This window comes from Macrotis lagotis, chromosome 6 (assembly GCF_037893015.1).
Source record: "Macrotis lagotis isolate mMagLag1 chromosome 6, bilby.v1.9.chrom.fasta, whole genome shotgun sequence".
NCBI lineage: Eukaryota > Metazoa > Chordata > Mammalia > Peramelemorphia > Peramelidae > Macrotis > Macrotis lagotis.
Genome location: NC_133663.1, coordinates 193,754,032 through 193,776,330, shown reverse-complemented (window position 1 = coordinate 193,776,330; position 22,299 = coordinate 193,754,032). Strand labels below are relative to the sequence as shown.

At 34.8% G+C, this 22,299-nt stretch overlaps 1 long non-coding RNA gene across 2 annotated transcripts in view; it reads right to left on the bottom strand.

Annotated features, from left to right (window-relative positions):
• Positions 1 to 22,299, bottom strand: part of LOC141491342 (uncharacterized) — a 78,535-nt gene that overhangs the window by 12,212 nt on the left and 44,024 nt on the right. For both annotated transcript variants that reach the window (XR_012469565.1, XR_012469566.1), the window contains exon 2: positions 1,091 to 8,987. This is a non-coding gene — a long non-coding RNA (uncharacterized LOC141491342). The remainder of the gene's footprint in view (positions 1 to 1,090; positions 8,988 to 22,299) is intronic.

Sequence of the window (22,299 nt, the reverse complement as noted above, 5' to 3'; positions counted from 1 at the left end):
TATATATATGTATATATATATATATATATATATATACATATATATATAATATGTATGTGTGTATATACATATATACATATATATGTATGTATGTATGTATGTATATCCTTGTAACAAGATCACAAAATCAATTAGTGACTGATCTGGGACTCAAACCCAGACAAGTCTTCCAACTCAAAATTCAGTGTTCTTTCCACTATACCATAGTACAATGTGAGATGAACCAACTAGATCTGAGGTCACTGAAGAATAAGCATAACCTGATGGAAGATGAAATATAAAGATATATTCATCAAGACAAAAAAATCATGGTTCTAAATGAAAAATGAAGTGATGCCAAACAATTAGAAATGACAAAACAAATTGTGGCATATGACAGGAACAGAAACTAGCATGCCACAAGAAATGACAACTGTGAGCAATTTGGAGAAACATAAGAGGACTTACAGTAACTGATCCAAAGCAAGATAGGAGGAACAAAAGAAAACTATGACAATGACAACAGTGATTTTTTTAATTATACACTAAAATGCAATTTGATTCAATTGTAGTGATTATTCTTGATTTAAAAGAAACATAATCTCTGCTTAAAATATCTATCCTACACAGTGACTAAAGAAACTGTAGCAATGAAAGATTATAAGAGTAAGAGAGAGTTCATATAGAATGATGAGAAAAGCTCTGCCAGAATCTTGGAAAGCTAATTTAGAAAAATGACTTGATGTGAAGTACCTCTCCCAAACGTTTCAGGGAGAAGGTGTTTTCTTTTGATCAGGGAATATATGAAAAATAAATGAGATGGCCTCAGGCACTTAATAATTACCTAGTTATGTGACTTTGGAAAAGTCACTTAACCCCACTGCCTTATAAAAACCCAAAAATAAATTTAAAATAATTGAGAAATTTCTTAATGTGAAGTATTTCTTGATGTGTCATGGATAAAAATGTGTATTTTATTAATGATCCACAAAGAGCTATGGAGAATTTGTGCACAAGACAGAGAGGTGAGGAGGTGGGGCAGTTAGGTGACACAGTGGATAGAGCATAGAGGAACTGAGTTCACATCTGACCTCAGACATTTGATACTTACTAGTTGTGTGACCCTAGGCAAGTTGCTCAATTCTGATTGTCTGTCATCCAGGGTCATCTCCAGTCATCCTGATTCATATCTGATCACTGGACCCAGATGGATCTGGAGGAGAAAGTGAGGTTGGTGACTTTACACAGTCCCCCTCACTCAAATCCAATTCATGTGCATGTCACAGCATCACCCCCTGATGCCATGGTCTTCTTTGAGATTGAAGGACAAACAATGGCGACAGCAACATCAAAGGAACATTATATTAATACAAAAAAACATGGAAAAATGAGGAAAAGTGAAAGGCTATTTCTTATGCTTATTGAATATAAAACAAAGACAAAGCACTAATTCTGAAGAAAAATATTAATAAGAAGGTTAAAGAAACTTTAATCATTGTCTGGAGTGAATTAAATAATCTGAGGCTTTCTGAAAAAGGAAAGAAGAGTCATGTACTGATCTATGGAAAGTTTGAGGTGATTCAGACTGTGACACTGGTCATAGCCAAAATATTATAAATAGTTATATTGTGTCTATGTTTATTATTAATTCCATTAATGTTTGTTTAAATATAGAAAATGAAAATACTATTGGGAAATGAGCTTTCTTCATTACATTAAGTAATTAATATTTAATTAACTAGAATGAAGGTTATACCTAATTAATAGCCTGATGAGAAAGAGATTGCAAGTTAATTAATGAGAAATAAATTATTACAACATACGCCTAGATAGCTATAGAGCTCAGGAGGATAAAATTAAATATATAGCAATGAGTCAATTGGCAGACTGAGGAGTAGTGACATATAACTTAGTGTAGCAAAACCTTCATCTTGTCTTCTTTCAAATCTGCTACACATACTACCTTCCTTCCAATGAAGAGGTGGAGAACTATTGGAATAGAGTAATGTGTGCATTGTCAAATTCAGTTTTTCCTTGTTGCAAAGAAAGTTCAACATTGTACATGCTAACAGCAATATTGGGTGATAATCAATTATGATGAACTTGTGGATTTTAGCAGGACAACAATCAAAGACAATTCTAAAAGACTTTCACATTCAGAGAAGGAATTATGGAGCCTGAATGCAGACCAAAGCTTACTATCTTCAATTTTTAAAAGTTGTCTTTTGTATTATGTTTTATTCTCTCTAATGCTTTTTTCCATTTCGATTTGATTCTTTTTTCACAATATGATTAATATGGATTTGTGTTTAACATAGTTATACATGTATAACATATATTAAATTGCTTTCTACCAGTGAGAGGTGAGAGGGAAGGAGAGTGAGAGAAAAAATGTGAAGCACAAAACCATGTAAAGAAATGATTGTTGAAAACTATCTCTGCACATAGTTCAAAAAAATAAATAAAATATTTTTAAAAAGAAAGGTTTAAAAGGAAACAGTGTATTCTATTAGGAAATTATTCTGATATATAAACAACAAAAGAATCAACAAAACATTTTTTAAAATGATTGAGTGCTCATTCTACTACCATTCTGCTTCCAAGCATCAATTGCAAGATGCATCAATGAGACCCAGGGTCCCTGGTGAAGTCTTCTATGAGGGTAAATTCAATGCTATGAAAACCCAGGATGGCAAATAAATAAATTAATTAAAAACAGGAACTTAAAGAAATGATGCTAGCAAATGAGCTATATCCCTGCCTAGCATTCAATAGTAATAAATTGAATGTATGTGGAATTTTTTAAAGCTTAAATTAAAAATAATTAAAAGATAAAATAGTAGACAGAAATCCAGTTTCAGAGGCTTTGATGCATCCTGGCTACATCACCAGTAGGAAATAATTTACTTCCTCCCATCTACCAGGAAAATTCTGAGACTATAAATTGCAGAACAACTGCCCCCTACATTGAAAGAAAAGAATCTCCTCACCCAACCCCAATGAAATCACAGGTCACAACAAACAAACAAACAAATGTCATCACTATGACCAATGTGGAGAATATTGTCTTCTAAAAAGCTGTTTACTGTTTTGGTCAATGTGCCTGTGTAGACACTATCAGCTAGATTGCTCGAACTGGACCTGGATCCTGATCAGCAAGTCTTATGTTAAATCCAGTCAGAGATATTCACTAATGGGGTGATTCTGAGAAAATCAGTTTCCTCACCTATAAAATCAGGATAATAATAATAGAGCCTACTTCATAGGGTTATCATGAAGATAAAGTGTGATAATATTTCTAATGCACTCCACAAACCTTTGAGCATTATATAAATGATAGAGCTATTATGGTTGTTGTTATTGTGGTGGTGGTGGTGGTTATCTTTAGAAGGAACACTGGCTCTGGATTTAGAAGACCTGGATTTGAATCATACCTTTGTTACCCACTGCCTTGTGATTTTATACAAGTCACTTCACTTCTGCTGGTCTCAGTTTCTTCATCTTTAAAATTAAAGGGTTGAACTTTGATGACCACTAAAGTCCCTTCCAATCTTAGGTCTGTGATCTATGATTTAGAGGCAGCTGGTAGTGCAACAGATAAAGCATCTGGCTTTGGAGTCTGAGATACTTAAGTTCAAATCTAGCCTCAGACCTAGTGTGTGGCTTTGGGTAAGTCATTTAACCTCTGCCTCAGTTTCCTCAACTATAAAATGAGGATACTAACAGGAACTCCCTTGTAGAGCTGTTGTATCAATTGAGATAATATTTGCAAACAGTCTTAGCACAGTACCTACTGCGTATGAATGTTTAATCCTTCCTACCTATGATTCTATATTCCAAAATAACCAATAAATAAAGAAATAAAGGGAGATAGTTTATTCAAGTAAATATTCAAGAAATGTTTTTAACACAGAGAGAAGAAAGATTAGGAAAAACTAGCCAAGAAGAAACATATTGTTTTAAATGTAGAACTATCAAAAAATGTTTCTTCTAACTTTTTAGCATCACAATCTAAGAACCAGAGGATCACTACAAGAATTATTGAAAAGCATGAAAGGAACTTGATTTTCAGCAATGTGTTGTCAACCTGTGGAATTTACTGCCACAGGAGGTTTTAGAGACTGTGCTGTCTGGATTTGATGACAAGTAATGACATTATCTAATTATATAACTAATAGCATTTGTAGGGATGGAAGCTAAGATCATGATAAGAGTAATCAAATCCCTTACTTCAGGGCTTCAGGGATCAGTGGCTGTTTTCCCCATTGCATACCTTGACCAGATGCTTTCTATGTTGCTTTGTTTGAAATTTCTCGGAAGCAGCAGGTTACTGAAATGGCTAGAATCAGGATCTTGAATTAGAGAACTCAATGGCCTACTGAGCTGTGGGTCTTTGGTAGAATCATAAGATCTTAGAATTACAGCTAGGGTGGACCTTGAAGTTAATTTAGTACAACCCAATCTTTTTAAAGATAAAGAAACTGAGACCCAAGGAAGTTAAGATTGCAGTGTTTTCATTTGGACCTGATTGGTCAATATTCCATTGAATTCATATTAATTCAGCTCTCCTCCAGCTTGAACTTAACTAGATACCAAGAATTGAAAACATAAAATGATTAACAATAAAAGACACTTTCATTGCCTTCAAGGTATCTAAATGAGTAAGTTATGCAACATCTTCAAAATCTGTAGACATAAATTTTTCATGCATTAACTGGAATCAAGAATTTGTGTAGTGTTTGTTCATATTAGCTGAACTATAAGGCATTATTAATGGGCTCACACCTCAATTCTATTTATAAAATTATATATCTAATTCTAAAGTCTAATACCTGGAACCTCTTTAGCTTAGTGGACTATTATTAAGCCAAAGGAGCAGTCTGGGCTACCTTGGTTCAGAAGGAGAGAAGCCTAATTTAGTTAACATTCATCCTTTAGTTTTTTTCCCAGGTGCTTCTCACTTCATTTTTTATATCCATCTTCCTGTCTTTCCTGGGTTGTAGGATCAAAGATCCCAAGTACCCAATACTTCTCTAGCTTTATAAAGAGATACAAGAGTAATGAGTTGAACCTAACCTGGTCCTTCTCATATAACAAACAAATTTACTGGTCCCCAAATATAAAATCGGAAAGGAAAGGAAATTCCTTCCTCCTTCCTATAATTCTCTTTTTCTGCTTCTACCCCTAATCCTTTTTCCCCTCTTCTCTCACTTTTTCATAGCTTTTATCTTTTTCTTTCTCCTCTCTCTGTCACTATCTGTCTGTCTCTATCTGTATCTGTTTTTAAGTCTTTCTCTTTTTCCCCTCTCCTCTCTCTGTCATTGTCTTTATGATTTATGGTCTCTGACTATCTTTGTCTCACTTTTGCTCTCTGCTTCTCCTCCTCTCTCCCCTCAAATCATTAAAGAACCCCTTTTCTCCAAGGCTCCATTTTCAGAAGCCAAAAGTTCTGAAGGAAGGGATAGATGTGAAGAGATCCAAATTGCTTCTGTGTAGCTGCTCTTTTTGCAACTATATGGATAGGAAAATGGAAATTACTGGGGTGGCAATGAACCCTTAAGGATCCAGATAAATGTATAATTTTAAGAGTTCTATTTTAAGAAGTATTTCAGGAAACAGATTCCTAGTAGCAGAAATAAATAAATAAATTCTCCTAATCTTTAGCTTTTTCAATTGAGTGAAGAACATTAATAAATCAAGTTTCCTCCTTTTTTTGCTTCTATGTAGATTGCAAATCTTGTATATCATTTAAGTCTGTGTGTCATTGAAGTAAACAGTAAACTGGTTTTTAAAAGCAATTTTTTATTCTGATAACAATTTTAATGGTTTTATACCCAATATAAGAAGTTGTAGCAAGAGTCCCATCCAAAAAAAATCTCCACAAGACCCAACTCTTACAAATAAATTTGTTGTTTGATGATTTGACTGACTGAGCACCTGTCAGACTACAAAGACTTTATGAAAATATAGATAAAATATTAGAAAGTGACCAGTCCAAGACACTACACTGATTCTAATCTATTGGCTTTAGAACAACGAATAAAGCAAAAGATCTCATCACTACTCAGGACCATATAATTCATCTCTCCCAACCATTAGAGTGGAATAAGACAAATGACTTTTCATAGAGATACTTCATGGGGAAGGGATAAAAAAGAAGTACTGAACATGAAATTATGAAATTTTGTCCTTACTAAAGTTTAAACTGGAGTAGTAAAGGCAAATATACAGTAAATATCAAAAAATATTTTGAGGATTCTCAATTCACTGCCAAAAGCCAGATGAGACTACAGGTAGGTGAAATTTGTCATTTTGAAGACAGAAGCAACTAAGTAGTACAAAAGATAGAGCCCTAGAGTTGGAGTTAGGAAGAATTGAGTTTATTTAAATCCTGCCTCAAATATTTACTGCTATGTGACCTTGGGTGAGTCATTTAACTTCTCCCTGCCTCATCTGCCTCAAGCAACTGTAAAATGGAGATAATATTAGTTTCTACCTTGTAGAGTTATTGTGAGGAATAAAATGAGATAATATTTATAAAATGTTTTGTAAACCTCAAAGTGCTATATAATTCTAGTTATCATTATTATTAAAGAGATCTCTAAGGACTCTGATCAATGCACTGACCAATTATGACTCCAGAGGACTGAAAATGTAGTATGTTTCCCAACTCTTGGCAAAGAGCTACAAGAATGATACATATTTTCAGACATCACCAATGAATTGATTTGGTTTGCTCAGCTCTATTTGTTACAAAAGAAGCTTTCTGGGGGGGGAGAGAAGGGTACAGTGATAGTGACACAAAAATAAAGGAATGAATCATTTTAAAAAATACAGAATAGAGCCTAAGGAATTTCAGATTTGGTCACAGACAAGTAAAGCATTTGTGCTTATACATCACTAAATTTAACACATACTTTTTAAACTACTTAACATAGTTTCCTTCATAGTAAAATCCTTTTTTATTCACTATATGTAAAAATACTGATGTTTATTGATTTCATAATTAAAAGAATTTCACAAGAAAGGAATGTAAAGGGAAGAGACAAAAATTATATTGCTCCAAACCAATGAAATTCTAATCAAAAGGTAAGGACTTTCAATTATAACTGCCATCTAATTTAATACCAAAGAGGTGATGTTTGTTGTTCACTGTATCCTATTGCCTGAAGTGAATTGTTAAATCTGTGACTAGCAATCTAATTATTTTTCCTAGAATCCAGAGCTGTGCTGCAGAGAGTTCCCTGCTCCACAGGGAGATGTACATTTGGTCTTCTCTATATGGTGAGAGATGTTTTACCAAGGCCAGGGAAGTTAGAGGCTTAATAGAAGAGGACTTCTGCTTTGTTTCCTCACAAACATCATTCTTTTGAAATATGTGAATGACTGGGTTTAATTATAACCATTTTAAAGCCAAAACAATTTTTCTCAGTTCTCCTTACATCTATTGTGAGGTTCAAAAATTTTCTATCAGACTTCAAAGAGATAAAAAACCTCTCCTATGCTCTCCAGAATCTCCACTTAAGTCTTGGACAGGAGAGAATCACTCAACCTGAGAGGAATTCAATGAGATTCTTCTAAAAGTCATTGGCACCCCCCATAATGCCAGAATGACTGCTGGACCTTCACCTTGACCAGAATTACAGAACTGGCTAAAACATGAGGACATTATTTCACATGGTACATTACTTATTGATAATAGAACTTCAAATTTGCAAAGCACGTATTCCCTTTTTACATATGGGAAAGTTGAGGCTTTACATTTAACTATGGTCATACAACTAATTGTTTTTGAGATCTATAACTCAAACTTCAAATTTAATGGATTTTGTACTATTTAACAATACTTCTGCAAAAAGGCATAAATTATGAAGTAGAGAAGAAGGTAGGAACCCTTATGCCTCCATGTAAACCTACATGAAAGCATTCCTACATGATTTACATAATATATTTGTGCAACCTGCCAATTGCACAATACATAAAAAAGAGGTTCAAAAAGGATGTCCAAAGTCACATGAGCTAGTAGCAGTCTTGACTAAAATCTACATTTTCTGATTCTCAAGAAAGCATTTTTTATAATCTTTTAATGTGTGCTGATTTTTCCCTAGGATTATCACCGAGTCTGCCCTCCCAAATACTGAACATTTCTGTGTCCCAAGTATAATAATTTATCAATCATTAATTTTGTACCTTTGGAATTTGCCTCAATTTCTTCATGCCCATCAGTGTGTTATTAAATAAACAAATGCTTTCTAATATCATAGGAAAACCAAAGTTATTTTCCAAAATGACTTGGTTTACTTTCAAGGCATTAGGGAAACCAGTTGAAATATCTCCTTTCTGCTTCCACTTGGAATTACATACAATGGCAATGAAAACAAAGCAACACAATGGGATTTGACAGTGTGTGTTGGGAAGATACATTTTCCCCATTAAAAAAGGAAAAAAAAACTTAAGCAGGCATAGCAATGGTTTTTCAAATGAACACCTGCTAAAGGAATAATGTGTTCAAAGAAGGAACTTCCAAAATACTTTGTGGCAAATTGCAATCAAAAATTGACCCTTTTATAGCACAGTTAAATGAATTAGGTAATGTTTTTAAATTCCTTATGGAGGAAAAGTGCTATCTGTTGAAATGTTAAGTCTTGTTATGATTTTGATTTTTGTTCAGTGAACCAAATTGCATTTCTTAAGGCAGCAGAGTTTTCAGGAACATCAAGACAATATGGATGAGCAGACTGGTTGCAGATGTAGACAGGACAGCCTTCATACTTCAATAGTAATTCTAATATAGCCTGTAGAACAAGGTGCTGAGAGAGGTGCCTTCTATTCATATTTGAAGGTCATCCTGCTGGTCTGCCTCCTAGGCCTGGTATGTCATTCAATGATGAAATGGAAAACTCTAGTAAGTTGATCTTCCATATGGCAAGTCCAATTGCTAAGAGTATTGGATTGAGTCCCATTTTGATCCAATGTTTTAGAGAATCCTTTCACATTCAAGGACAAACCTGAACAGAGGAAACAAGCATGTAATGAAAGCTGCACTTAATAATGAGCAAATACTAAAAGAAAGTCTTCAGCTATGGCGTGATGACTTGTGTCGGAATATTCAGGAATCTCTTGTGGCCTACTAGTGGCTTTTATAGGAGGCAGGGAGAACATGGAAATCATCCTTTCAAAAAAAAGAGATTAAACCATCCCATGAATCTAGTTTATGTACAATGATAATGTAAATTTTTAAAATTGTCCAGTCCAACCATTGTTAGGTTCATTGAATAAATATAGAGGAATTCTTACAGAGTTTTCCTACATTTATCATTTTTAACTCCCAGAATTTTAAGATACATCACAGTAGCCTCAAACTGAAATTGTGTAAGCGTTTTAACATTCATTCACCTGTACTTTTTTGTTGGTGGTCAAAAATTGTAGTTTCTATTGCTATATGAACATTAAGATACAATCAATATCTCACCTGTGATCAAAAGGGTTACAAAATTGCCTGGTAAGGTAAAAATTTGCCCAGTCTCATAGCATCTTTAGGTAGGCATACACACCATGTTTTTTTCCTATAACCAAGTTATAACCAAAAGTAACCTAGTTACTTTCCATATAAGTGAATCTTTCTGGAACCCAAAGTATTATGGAAGACAAAGTCCAGAGAAAACAATATAGTCTTTGCCTATATGAACCGACACTTTCCAATCATAATTGTATTACTATATCTAACCCATAGAGTGAGGCAAGAAAAGTTTTATGTAAGATGAAATATTTTACATTGTCTTCAATTTAAAATTTCATTTTTTTAATTACCAAAAATCAGTTTTTCCCCTTCTCATCTCTTCCATTAGAAAACAAAATCCTTATAACAAGTAAACATAATCAAGAAAAACAAATACCCACATCAACCATATCCAAAATATATTTGTCTCCCACCTCTCTCTCTAGATTTGACTAGAGGCAAACTTTATCACCTATCCTCTGGAATCACAGTTAGGCATTAGGTTGACCAATTCTTAAGACTTTCAGTGTTGTTTGTATTTAAAATAAATTGAATAAATTGTTTTGCATCAATATTACTGGTTCAAGGAATCTGGTACTATTTGCATATAACGAGCTCTCAATCATCTTTTTTTAAAAAATCTGTATTTTTGTAATCTGTATTTTATCCCCGGCACCTGGCATCCAGGTGATTAGAAAATGCTTGTCAATTGGATGACTAATAAAGTATAGCCTGGTTCACTGTAGGCACTAAATAAAACTTAATTGAATGATTTAGATAAGGTAGACCCCCATGCATTTTTTCCCCTACCCTTCTGCCTTCTGGCTACTCTACCACACAACATCCACACTGAATGGAAAATCAGTTGTATCCGCTTCCTGACCATAGTTTCCATAAAAAGGAGTGCAGCAAAGATGATTCAAGTCAATGACTGGTGTATCCTTCTTTCTCTGCCATCTCAATAGCAGTGAGTTAGCAGACCTTCCCAATCCATTAAAATGGGATAATCTTTTTTTCTATGACCACTCATGCCAATCCCCTCAACGAATATGGGCTCCTAGTTTACTAAAGAGCCCTTAGGAAATACTGGTTGAAAGGAATTAGTGTTCCCCAGCACCATGGAATCTTTTTCCTGTGACACTAGATGATTACTTTTCATTTTGTTTTTCAAACACCCCCTGGCATCCATCCATGTATTAAACTAATGACTTGCAAGAACCCGGTTAAAAAGAACCAAGCAATTATTTTAATTAGAAGAGAACAAAAATAACACTCCTGGCTTCTGTTTTAAGGGGCAAGGAGGAAGCAGGCATGGCTCAAAAAGATTCCGTGAAATATTTTTGCAAAGGGAAAAATAATTAAGGCCAAATTTAGAAAGCCCTTGTAATAAATGGGCCACACAAAATGAATGGCTCCACTGTATAGCCAGAACCCTTGACACATAAAAATATAGCAAGGCCCATTTTTCTGTAATATAGTTCAACAGAAGTGCTGGTTCTACAAAATGGAAATGACTGACTAGGAAAACAGATTGGAATGATTCTTTTGAGTCCTGGGTAATTTCCTATTGAGTTTTTGTGCATCCTAATTTATTAATAAAAGGAAAAAGGAAACACAGTGGCCTGCTTTCTCTCCAAAATAAAATAATATTTTACACATAGATTTATTGGGTAAATTGACCATTTTGAATTCTTTATATTTACCAATCTTTTTCATAGCAATTTGATTTTTACTGTGTGAGGTTTTTAATCATCACATTCTCAACTATTAATCATCCAGGTTCCTTGCTTCCCTATTCACTACCTTTTGGCTGCTTCATTATTTGCTTGTATCACTTCCGAAGAGTGAGACACAGTGTGAAACTGAAATAGGTCAAGTTTGTTGTTTATGAATAATAAGACTCTACCAGTTCCAAATCTATGATGCTATGATACGGTGGACATTTATATGTAGACGGAAAGATTTTGGAGCAAAGAGGGTTAATGTGGTAAGAAATGATGAGCTGGTTGATTTTAGAAGAACATGGAAAGACTTGCATGAAATCACGAAAAGTGAAATGAGCAGAACCAAGAGAACATTGTATTTGATAATGGCAATGCTGTTCAAAGAACAACTATCAATAACCAAGTTATTCTGAGTGTTATAAATCCTCAAATCACCTGCAAAGGACCTATGAAGGAAGATGCTATCCATCTCCAGAGAAAGAACTGACAAATGGAAGAATGCAAAACGATACATCATGACTTATGACATTGCCTGCTTAGACCTTAAACTCTTATTTCTTCCCCTCCTCCAGCGTCCCCATTTTTACTACTGGGACAAAGTACAATTGCAAATTGAATTAGGAATGCAAAAATGTTTCTTGATTGTGACAGCTCAATAAATTCAATAGCCATAAAAAGGAGTATGCATAGTATGGTTTTTATATATATTTATAAATTTGTGTAAAATGTGGCCTTCTCTAGTATGGAAAGAGAAGGGAGGGGGAAACAGTTCAGAACTTAAAAATGTAACAAAAAAATAAATGAGATTAATTTTTTTAAAGTAGGGACAAGAGTTTAAAATGTGGCTACATTTAGTTGCAGGAGTTTTCTAAGAGTTCCAATTATTTTTGCCTTCTCTACTTTAATAATCAAGAATATGCTATTCAGAGAGATAGCATGGATGCAGAATATTAAAATCTGTGTTTAAATCCTGGCCTTGTCAATATATCCATGTAACCTAAGAGAAGTACTATAACAACCCTAGGTCTCTGCATCTTTATTGTAAAAAGAGCATCTTGTTACAAATGAGCTCTCTGGCAGCTATAAATATATAATGTAAACCTCTATCTTTGAAAAGGAGCTTTTATTTATGAATTCTTCTCTCCAAATTTGAATTTGGAATCAAGATGATATACTAATGATAACAAATAATTTAGAATTCATTCTTGAGTTAATATTTGAAAAGTTCTTTGAACACTTTATCTTATTTCAGTCTCACAGCCATGCTAGTAGGTATTAAAAGTGTTATTGCTACCACTTTACAAATGCATAAACTAAGTCTCAGAGAGGTTAAGTAACTGGCCCATTGTCACACTGCTAATAAATATCAGAGATATGATGCAAATCCAGATTTTCCTGATTCCAAGTCCTACTCACAACAATTCTGTGAAGCAGTCTATCATAATTCTACAAGTAAACTGGGTATTGGGAAGATATAGTGACTTGTCCAGAAATTTAATGAGGACTTGAATTCAAACCACCTGCTTCTTAACCCACTACCTTAAAACAGGCTGCATTGGCATCCAATTTTTACTGGATGCATTTCAATGAATGTCTAATGCCCACAGAAAACACTGCTCTTGGAATCAGGAAGACTCATTTTTCTGAGTTCAAATCCACTCTCAGACACATTGGCTATGTGAACCTGATCAAGTCACTTAACCCTATTTGCCTTAATTTTCTCATCTATAAAATGAGCTGGAGAAGGAAATGGCAAATCACCAGTATCTTTCCCAAGAAAACCCCAATTGGAATCATAAAGAGTTAAACCCAACTGAAAAACAAGTGAACTAAACCAGGACCACCCTGTCCAGTCATGTTACCTTAATTTCTGTGTCCTATTCTTTGAAAAATATACATTTCAGGGACAGTTAGGTTGCACAGTAGCTAGAGCTCTGGCCCTAGAGTCAGGAGGACCTGAGTTCAAATGTGATCCCAGACACTTAATGATTGCCAAGCTATGTGACCTTAGGCAAGTCACTTAACCCCATTGCCTTAAATAAATTTTAAAAATTTAATCTCAAAAAAAAAAGAAATATACACATTTCACCCACTTATTCCTTGATATTCAGTTAATATGCTAGACCTTTCAAGGTAGAGTTTCTTTTTGTCATCCTTGAATGAGATGAATCTATGACTGTTAAAAAATAATATCAAATTTTGAATAGGCTTTGATGACTATAAAAAATTACTGGAAATTAGAAAAGGGTGCATAAACTATAATAGACTATTTACTTTTTAAGAGCAATGTTCTATCCTTTTCATAAAATACTGGACCCAATTAGGTTATTTTTTCTGGGGAAAAAGTGTCAGAGTTGGAAAAGGATAACCAGACATTAAATTGGGAGACAAACAGGCAGGGGTTATTCAGTTCAATTCAAAAAAACATTCATTAAATAACTACTATTATTTAATGCACTGAATGTACTGAAAGAAGAGGCACCTGAGCTATGATATTCTATAAGGTGAAGGTGAGGAATGAGTACCTTAAAGGCATGAGGATTTATATGAGGATTTTTTCTTGGTTCTTTTATTTAATGATAAAATTTTCTAGGATACAGAGTTAATATTTGGGGTGAGAATCACCTTTACTCACTGGGAAGAAGAAGCATAGAGGCAGGTGATAAAATATCATGAAATGGGAGGATCTAGAAGAATAGTGAGAAAAAGGAAGCAATATGAAATGACTGGAAAAGTATTCTGAAGGAGGAATGAATTAAGAAGCAAAGAAACCCTTCTCCAAGGAGGGAAATTAATAAAAAAAAAAAAACTAAGGCCCTTTTGCTTATCTAGGAGATGAGTAAATGAGAAGAAAGCTAAAGGTAGCAATATACAAAATAATAAATGATAACTTGGTTGACCAGCTAGAGGCTCTCATTTCCCCTGTTTTGTCACATGAAGTGAGATTAAAGGTAAAAAATTTAGGATGCCTCTGAGGAGATGCCTTTTCATGCAATGTATAATTAACCTGTGGAAATTACTGCTGTAAATGCCTTTTTAGAAAAAAATCTAACTCTTCCAAAAACAATGTTAAAAAAAAAAAGATTTGCTATTTATAGGTCTAAAACTAGCATCTGCAGTTATACTAACTGGGATTAGATTACAAAGGCTGTTCAACTTCCAGGCACAAACAGATCACCAGCTGTGGTTAGGAAAAAAATTTTCCCTTTGGTGTAATGTTTCCCAGGTCCGTTATCTAGTATTGAACAATTCATACTGTTGTGTAGTATTTACACCTTCATTCAAAGCATCTGACCAAGGCTACTCTCAGCTCCAGAATTTAGTATTAAATTATCTATTGTTTTTGCCAGAATGGCAATATTTTTACTAAGCTATGTTTCCAAGAGGTAAGTACAATGAATGTAATCAAAATTGTTTCCAACTCCACTGTTTTTACATCAACAATCTACAAATATATGTAAAGATTTGAAATGAGTGAAAAGATCCATATACCCTGATGTAATTCTAAAACACCTCCATCATTTAACTTGGATTCTAAATTGTTGCTTTTGGGAACAGAAAACATCTGGGGGGGGGGAAGCATATTGTTCATCAAAGTGATTGTCCCATACATTTGTATACCTGGTGCAATTTATTCTTTAACAGATTTTTACTTCAAAGAAATCACTAGCTAATGACATTTCAGACTTGGGAAATTTTCCTGATGGCACATTGGAATTCCCTCAGGGACAGGATTGTGAATAAGTGGATTTCTTTTTTAAGATCATTAACAGATATTACAAACCAATTCAAACTGAGTATTTTTCTTTGCAAATTACTTTTAACTTTAGAGCTATTGAAAAAAAAGACAGTGAGTGATTTAATTTACTTAGCCTGTCTATAGATTGCTGCTATATGCTCATTCGGGGATTGCATTTCCAACCCTCTCCCCCAAAATATCTATAACTATCTTTAATAGAGATATTTTTCTAAATTATCATCTTATATCAGGGAGGTTTCAGAAGCTGTTAATGTTTACTTTTTCATTTAGTAAGTTGCCCTAGAAAAAAAGAGAATGCTTATCCTATTGATATGATAAGAATAAAAATAAAGCATTCCACTTATTTTATCTATTGCTTTAATTAAAACACTCCAATAATCCGCTGGTTATTATCTCCTTGGAGGATTTTTTCTTGGTTCTTTTATTTAATGATCAAACTTTCTAGGATAGAGAGCTAATATTTGGGGTAAGAATCACCTTTATTCACTGTGCATATAAGGCCAGATTCTTATTTGCATCAACACCCCGTTGTGTATGTTTTCTATTCAAAGAACTCCTGAGGACTTCAAAGGGAGCTCCATGCAAGGAGGGGCTAAGTGGGAGTTCTGAGAGACTGGAGAATCAGGCCCACAGCCATGAAGAAGCCATGCCAAAAAAAAGCTCACCCAGGAGCACCTAGACCATGACATCAAATTGAAGGGTCTCTCACCTGCTCACACTCCACCCAACTCATGTGGGAAATGTCCCCACAGATGCCAAGGAAAACATTAGTTTTGCTGTCTATTGCTTATAAATATTTGATGAGTGATGCTTTGCTTATGAAAAGGATGTTAATAAGAATATTCTACAGTAATGGTGCCAAGCACTGCCTCTTATAAACAACACTGTCAGAGGCTCTGCAGAATTGTGAGGACCTATAAACACACACACACACACACACACACAGACACACAGACACACAGACACACAGACACACAGACACACAGACACACACAAACACCAAGGAGAAAAGCCAAATAAAGGATTTCTACCTCCCTTTGGAAATTTGGTTTTGTAAGAGAATCCTTTGTATCCCAATGGCCAATGACCATTCTTGAATTGGTCCTGGATCTAGAGTTGGAAGGGACCCTAAATCTAGAGTTGGAAGTTCATTTAGATCAATCACCTCACTTACTTTACAGGGAGATGAAAAGATGTTATCAGATCACAATTTCATCAATTCCTACTTTTCCAGTCTTCTTACACTTCCTTTCCTCTACATTCTGTACAATCTAAGCTCCATATAGTTCCTCAAACATTATACACTATCTCCAAACTCTAAGTCTTTTTATTAGCATTCTCTCCCTCCTCACTTTTACCTCCTGGCTTCCTTCATGAAGGACTTAGTTCAAATCATACCTCCTTCAAGAGATTTCCCACTTAGCTCCTTCCCACTGTTACTAGTGTTCTTCCTCTTAAATTACCACCCATTTGCACTATATGTATCTTATATATGCTTGGTTGTTTGCATGTTGTCTCATCCACAAGAATGTAAGCTCCTTAAGGGCAGGGACTGTTTTAAACCTTCTTTCCATCCTCAGCCCTTAGCACAATGTTTGCCATATGTGTGTGTGTATAAGAGCTTAATAAATGATTGTTATATGACACTAGTAGAGAAAATCAGAAGTAGGATTCCATAAACTATTACATTTCCCATTGAATCGCTTTTTAATTTTATAAGCCACCAGCTAATCAGTACACTAAGTCCTCCCTCCACTAATATCCTCCTTTGTTGTCTCATCATGGTGGATTTTCAGAAGTTATGCTAGTGGAACAGAAGTAATTGGAGGGGAATAAAATATGACCTTTAAAAAGAGACCTGTTCCTTTTCCCCAGTTTCCATAGCAAAATTACTTTACATAAAAATATTTTTCACACATTGTATCCCCTGATATACTATAAACTTCCTGAGGGCAAGAACTTTCACAATTTTCACTTTGCTTCCCCAAGATCTAGTATAGTGCCCAATACATAGTAGAAGATTAATATATCCTTGATTATTAAGCATGGACCAATGATGGACTGTATCTTTGTCAGCTAAAGAACAATCTCCAGCTAGGCTCAGAGAAGCCATCAAATGTATTTTGAAGTGTAGAATTATTTGGCCATGTTAATGGTTGAAGATCACCAATAAATTCTAACAGAACCACAGTCTTTATCCAAGAGGAGAATATAAGGCAGCTAGGTGGTGCCATGGATAGGACATTGGCCCTGGAGTCAGGAACCTGAGTTCAAATTCAGCATCAGACACTTAAAAATAATTGCCTAGTTGTGTGACCTTAGGCAAGTCACTTTTGACTCCATTGCCTTAAATAACTAAAATAAAAAAAGAAGAGGATATACACATCACCAATGAAATTATAATTTTGAAGTTTGTATGTATTGATGCATTTTTCATTGTGAGAGATAACAAAGATCTGAACAGCCTTCAGTAGTAAAATATTATTAGAGTTAAAAACTGTGTTTGGAAATTTATACATTGTACTATTCTAAGGTGTCATACTTGGAAAAATAAAATCTTCTGTTTTGCCCTCAAAACTCCCTTCATACCCTGATCTCCCACTATCTTTTTAACACCTAACACAGTCCCCCTTTACTCTCTGATGGAGAGATGGAGAGATACTCATGGTCCTTCTTCCTGTTTCCCAGACAAGACTCCATCTCCTGACATTAGGCATTTTTCATTGGCTGTCCCCAATTCACAGAATGTTCTCCCTCTTAGCATCATTTCCTAGCTTCCTTCATATCCTAGCTACATTCCCATTATAGAAAGTCTTTCCTAATGTCTCTTAATTCTACTTCCTTCCCCTTTTGCTGATTTCCAATTTTCAGTTTGTTGGTTCATAATTATTTGAATGTTGTTTTCCTCATTAGAGAGTGAATTCCTTGAGAGTAGAAACTACTTTTATCTTTCTTTGTACCCCCAAAGTTTAGTACAGTGTATGACTTAGTGCTTAATAAAGTTTACTGAGTGAATGAATGATATATTTATCCTTGGTAGGGACAGGAGATAGACCACTGGCCTCAGAGTCAGAAGGACAAGAGTTTGAATCCAGCCTAAAGACACTTTACACTAACTAACTTGGTCAAGTCACTTAACCCTAATTGCCTCATATTCAGGACCATCTCTAGTTGTCCTGATCTCCATGTGTGGACACTGGACCCAAATGGTTCCAGAGGAGAAAGAGAGATTGGTCACTTAACACAGCAACCCCTCATTCAAATCCAAATCATGTACTTTTCATGGCATCACCTCCTTGATGATATGTCTTCTTCAAGAACAAAGAACAAATATCATCATCATCATCACTAATGAACTACCACCTAGGATGAAGCTTGAGTGAAAGTAGGGGCTTGATATTATGACCATCAAGCAAAGGGAATAGAGGTGGCAGGAGACCATGGCAACAACATGACCACTCTGGATTATAGGAGTCAGAATTCTTATCTGTATCCTTATTGCAGTGTTTGCCATATATCAGTATCAAATTTGAAAATGATGGGAACAGAGAAAGTCTGTTTCAAGAATTTCACTTTTTTCCCCTGAATTGTAGATAATACTCAAACAGTTCTAAGGGAAGGGGAGAGAAACAAGCAAAAGTGGGAGGGGGGGATAATCTATGAAATGGCTACTAAACGGCAGATAATGTGCTAAGCACTTAACAAATTCTATCTCATTTAATTGTGTTCAAATTCTATCTCAGATGCTTACTAACTGTGATCTTGGGCAAATTACTTATTCTCTATTTGTTTTCCATTTTCTCATCTGTAAAATGGGATAATAATAGTACCTATCAAGATAGTTGTGAGAATCTAATGAAATAATCATTGTAAAGTGCTTAGTATAGTGTCTGGCTCATAGTAAATGCTATATAAATTTTAGCTATCATTATTATTATTATTATTTCTTAAGCAGGAATTCCTACTACAAAAATTTTCAATAAGCGGCATCTAGCATAGGCTTGAATAACTCTAATCTCCAACATGGAGACTGAAACCCATTCCATATTGCATTATCCCTCATTTGGCGAAAGATTTTTCCTCATATTGAGCCAAAATTTATCACAACAATATAATTGGAATTATTATCATAAAACATTTATATAGTAATTTTTGGTTACAAAGTACTTTGTTCACAACAATCCACCGATCCTGATTTTGTCCCCTGGAACCAAGAAGAATGAAACTTAATATCATTTTTATATAACAGCCCTTGAAAAACTTTTGAACTACTATCCCATCCCCAAACCATTGCTAGTTCCTTCATCCAATTCTTATACAGTATAATTTCCAGTCCTCACTCTCACTAAACTTTTTGGTTGATTTGCTCTGGTAACCACCCAAGATGTCGGTGCCTTTTCTAAAATTTAGTACCCAGGACTTATTACAATGCTCCAAAAGTTGTCAAACAAGAATAGAGTCTTTGAGACTTAACCTTGATTATTGAAGATACCATACTTTTCTTCAATGTCCTGTTGACTCAGGTAAAGTAGGCAATTCACTAAATTCTCAAATCTTTTTCTTCCTTCTGGTCTATTTTATCTATCCTGTATACATATGAAGACAATTTTTAATCTATGTTGTGGTCTTAATATTTGTCCTATAAATTGCAACTTCATAGATCTTTTCATTCCTGAAATCAGAGAAAATGAAAATGTCATCAATTTTGATTACATACAATTTAAAAGTTCTTGCACAAACAAAACCAATACAGCTAAAATTGGAAAGTCAACAATTAAGTGGGAAAGAAATTGTGGCAAGTTCATCTGATAAAGGTCTCATCTCCAGGATATATAAGGAATTAAATCAAATGAATAAGAATTAGAGCCATTTTTAAATGGACAAGAGGTCAAAAGATATAAATATACAGTTTCCAAAGGAACCCCAAGCTTTCAACAGTCATATGAAAAATGTCCCATATAATGTATGGAGAAATGCAAATTAAAGTAACTCTGAGGCTCTACCTCACAATTATGTGACTGACAAAACTGACCAGAAAAGTAAAATAATTATAATTATTGCAGAAGTTATATGTATATAGACACAGTAATGAACTGTTGGTAGAGTTGTGAATTGATTCAGCCAGTCTGAAAAGCATTTTGGAAGTTTAGCCTAAAAGAGTCACTAAGCTAAACTCTTGATCTAGTAATACCACCTCTAGCCTTAAATCCCTAAGAGTGAAAAGAAAGAAAAAGCACCATATGTACAAAAATATTTATAGCAGATCTTTTTATAGTGACAAAGAACTGGTAACTAACTATGGGGATAGTCATAAAGTATGGAATTTCTGGAAAAATTATGGTATATGAATGTAATGGAATACAATTGCACTATAAGAATGAGTTACAGTTTCAGAGAAACTTGGCAAAATTTCTATGCAATGATGCAGAGCAGAGTAAGCAAAGACAGGAGAACAATTTATAATTACATTATAAAGACAACTAACTTTGAAAAATATAAGAACCCTGGTCATCTACTGACCAATGAGGATTACAGAGGACATATAATTAAATGTGTTAAATACCTCCTGATAAAGAAGAGCTGGATTTAGGGTGTGTATTGAGACCTTTTTTAACATAGCCTATTGGTGAATTTGTTTTGTTGTACTCTATATAATTTCTTATTAGAGTTTTTTGTTTTTCATTTTTTCCCTCATTACAGAGAGGGAAAGGAGATGACAAATTAAATGAGCATTAATTTTAAAAAGAGGAGAGGGATGGCAGCCCCAGCCCTCAGCACAGCCCCATTGGGGAAATGGAGGCTGGCCTGCAGAGCCAGCCAGTGGCTTCCAGAGCACTCAGCCCACAGAAAGTAAGGGGATTGGGGATTAGGGGAGACAACTGAGATCTCTTTACTGTCCCTGGGGCAGGACTCTTGTGCTCTGTCCAGACCCTGGTCACATTCTGGGGCCCCATTGCCACAGCAGAAAAGGGACCCTCCTCAAAGTTCCAGGGCAGAGGGGAGTACTTGTGACCATCCACAGGCCAGAGCACAGAACAGGAGAATAGATAGAGCCTCTCATAAGACATTGAAGGAACTGATGTCCTTATGGGGGTCCAATAACTCTCAAAAGCTTGTGAAGCACTTCAAAACCAGGGAAATACATTAATAGGAAAAAAAGAACCAGACCATAGACAATTACTTTGGTCTCATGAAGTATTACAAAGGATTACAAAGTCCAAGCTTCTGTATCTAAAACCTCCAAGAAAAATAGGAATTGGTCTCAGGCTATGGATGAGCTCAAAAAGGATTTTGAAATCAAGTAAGAGAGGTAGAAGAAAAATTGGGAAAAGAAATGAGAGTGATACAGGAAAATCATGAAACCCAAGTCCACAGTTTGGTCAAGGAGATACAAAAAATACTGAAGGAAATAACATGTTAAAAATCAGTTTAGGACGATTGGAAAAAGTAGTCCAAAAGTCTAATGAGAAGAATTTCTTAAACAGCAGAGTTGGCCAGATGGAAAAGGAGATAAGAAAGCTCTATGAAGAAAATAACTCCTTCAAATGTAGAGTGAAGTTAAAAGAAGCTGATGACTTTGCAAGAAATTAAGAAACAATAAAACAAAACTAAAAGAATGAAAAATTAGAAGAAAATATGAAATGCCTCATTGAGAAAAACAACTCCTGGAAAACAGATCCAAGAGAGAAAATTTAAAAATTATTAGGCTACCAGGAAGTCATGACTGGGAAAAGAGTCTTGATTTTTAAAAAGATCCTTCATTTTGAAAGAATTTCTACAGGGAAAAAAAATTGTCCTGGTATCCTAGAAGCAGAGGGTAAAATAGAAATTGAAGGAATCCATTGATCACCTCCTGAAAAAGATCCTCCCCCCAAAAAACTCCCAGGAATATTATAGCCAAATTCCAGAACTCCCAAGTCAAAGAAAAAAAATATTACAAGCAGCCAGAAAGAACTCAGCAGTGTTTACATTAAGGGCTCATAGGGCTTGAAATATGATATTCTGCAAAGCAAAAGAGTTTGAACCACAACCAAGAATCAGCTACCCAGGAAAACTGAGCATCCATTTTCAGGTGAAAAGATGGACATTCAGTGAAATGTGGAATTTCAGACTTTCCTATGGAAATGACCAGAGCTGAACAGAAAGCTTGATCTCCAAGTACAAGACTCAGAGTCTAACCTCAGAGATGGATTTAATGATGTTGAACTGTTTGTATTTCTGCATGGGAAGATGATACTAATAACTCAAATGAACCATCTCAATTAATAGAGCAATTAGCAGGAGCGTATATAGATAAGACACAGGAGAGAGCTGAATATGTAGGCATAATATATTAT